Consider the following 2,980-nt stretch of genomic DNA (forward strand, 5'->3'; position numbering starts at 1 on the left):
ACAACATCTGTTTGTGTGAGTTTTTTCAACAAAAATGTAACAAGGTTTGTTCCTTCTGGTGTAGTTCTTTATCTGCACAGTTTGAAGTTTATATATTTGACTGCTATTGTTCTTGGTCGTTTAAATACTGGGATGGTCTTTACATTTTTAAAATATTTTCTTCACATTATTTTATGTGTTCTTAAAATATTTTTTACACAAATCAATATTCGTATAGAATTTAAAATCAAAAATAATTAGCGAGTGAGCTTACCATCCATCAAGTTTTACATGAATTTTCAGCCAAGGACGTGGTCAACTCAAACAGAATCATGTTTTCAGCACAATAATTCTTATCATAAACAATTTATCTCGCTACTATTACAGCCTAAAGCGAGGAGATACGCCAATTTCCTTTTTTCTTACTCTTTTCTTGATTTTAGTTTAGTTGCCTGTCGCTTGACATCACATTGTTATAGGGCATTAATGTTTTAAGTCGGTGCTTCAGCCAAAGTTTATAGACGTCTTAAACTCGGAAGAGTTTTGTTGAATATCAGCCTTATGTTACTTTAAGATACTTGTCCTGCTTCATTCAGCTCTCATAATAATAAAATGTTCAGCATGCAATAATTTAAATGGCCTGCGTAGACGTAAACTATTGTCAATCTAGAATGCTTTCATTTTCATTTAAGTTTTCTATTTTGAATTTTTTAAATTTGGCTTCACTATGTCTCAGTGTTACGAAATTAAATATTAATTTTGCTTTTCAAGTTTTTTCCACTGACCAAATTGTCCTCGCTTTGTCTTTCAGTTCAGCGCATCAAGCAATATGTAATTTTTTATGGTTGTCATGTTCTAGGATGATATATTGCTATTTACTCTTTCCATGTGGCAAAGCGATTGTCCATGTCAAATTAAAGACACTGTAATCTTCCTTGCCGTCCGCAACAATGTTGGAGCTGAAGGTTTTTGAAATTGATGAAATTTTATGAACTGGTACTTTTGAGGACTTCTTTATCAATATGCAAATACAAGGTCCTTCTGGAAGACTTTAAAGATTTCTTCGCAAAGGATTAGGTATAGGACTTACCTTTTCGTCATTGTTGTAGCACTGTTTTTTAAGTTATATTACGTTTATCCTCGCAGCATTTGCACATAATTTTGAGAGTCTACTTTTATGTGCTTAAACCCATATTTTCTACGTTTATACACGTCTTTCTACTTTATCAGCCATGGTTCTTGATTTCATCCAGCACGTTTACATGGGATGGATTTCCTGAATCCATCCAAAAGGACATGATACAAATCTGTGGTAAAGCGAGTTCGTGACTTGTATTCTGTAATACTTGCTTTGAAAATCATTTGCTCGAACTTGTTGTGTTTTATATATAAAGGAAACATGCGAAGATAATTACGCAGATGTTGTAATTCCTCGTCAAGACGCATATTTTATATCAACTATTACTAGAATAGTACACATGTTGGAATCAATATGTGTTATTTGAAGTTACTTTAATGTAGTACAAGCTTGTAAATAATATAATAGTTTTGAGAGAAGAATCCTGAAAAATATGCAGTGAGAGCCTTGTAAAAGTGGTAGTGCACAAAATGCATATGATTTCGATTTTGCTTGTTTTTCTTTTCTTTCTTGATATTTGTAAATTGTACTGCAGTTTGTTTAAGCCAACAAAACAATGATTTAATATTAAAGGTTTTAATGTCTCAGTATGACAGCAAAGTACAGAAGGGACGGGGTGAGTGGTGGTATCTGCTAAGAATAGGTGAACTAAATCGTTCATTATTATATACAAATTGTACTGCATGTGTTTTGTAAACATCATGACTCAGGAAACGCAACTATTTCATACATATATACAGGGGCCCCGAGTGGCTGAGTGATCTAAAGCGCTCTCCTTTACGGATCACTGCCATCTCACCTCTGTCTGCGTGGGTTCGAGTCTCGGATTCGGCCAATGTGGGTATGCGAGAAAGCTTGCCAGTAACTTCTTGAGGGTCGGTGGCTCTTTCCGGGGATTTCCCGGGTCCTTCCTCCACCATTAATACTGGCCGCCATGTATAACCTATCGTGTGCTGAAAAATGGCGTTAAACCCTACAACAACAACATACATACGTACATACATACATACATACATACATACTAGCTTCGCGTGTTATCTTCGGTTCTGATTTTAAAATTCAAATTTTGAAGTGTGAGTCAAACATTTTGAAAATATGATGTGGTTACATATGACTTCTACTATTATGTACCATTGCTAAATTTACAGGGACAATGAAACTCCATACACCTGTTCGTCATTTTGTCTGTCTTCCTGTTACCTATATATCTGACTGATTATCGTATATATACCCATCTATATATCTATCCGTCAGTCTCTCTATCTTTTGGGTTTGAAACGTTCACAAGTCAGAAGGTTTGTTACTCCGAAGGCTTTTGGAAACATGGGGTTCATTTGTTATTTTTTGAAAAAGTGTCCGAAAGTATTTGAAAAGGTTTCACTTGTTACAACAGTCGATATTTCCATTATTTCATTCAATTAAATCCTTCTTTCGGACTAATGAACTGTCGGAGAAACGAAGTGTAACTGCCACCATTACCAAGAACAAAGAATAACTTGCAGATATTTTTTGTCTCTTAAACTTACATGCCTATTCCTAAATGCCTAAATTTTACTCCCCTGAAAGGATTGGAAAATTCCACATAGAATGTCGACCAGTCATTGTTGTTTAGTATAGTTGCTATTTACATGTAAATTATAAATACCTCTGACGGCTTTGCCAATATCGTGAAATATTTTAGCCTGTGTATGCTTTCAAACAGAATGTTAAAATTTTATCTTTTGACCTTGTACATAAAAATACAGCAATACATTGTTTTTATTATTATTATTATTATTATTATTATTAGTAGTAGTAGTAGTAGTAGTAGTAGTAGTATTTTATATACGGATAATCTCGCCTAACTACTCCACCAGATAGCTG

Source organism: Sinohyriopsis cumingii, chromosome 3 (genome assembly GCF_028554795.1).
Source record: "Sinohyriopsis cumingii isolate HCF-2022 chromosome 3, ASM2855479v2, whole genome shotgun sequence".
In the NCBI taxonomy this organism is placed as follows: domain Eukaryota; kingdom Metazoa; phylum Mollusca; class Bivalvia; order Unionida; family Unionidae; genus Sinohyriopsis; species Sinohyriopsis cumingii.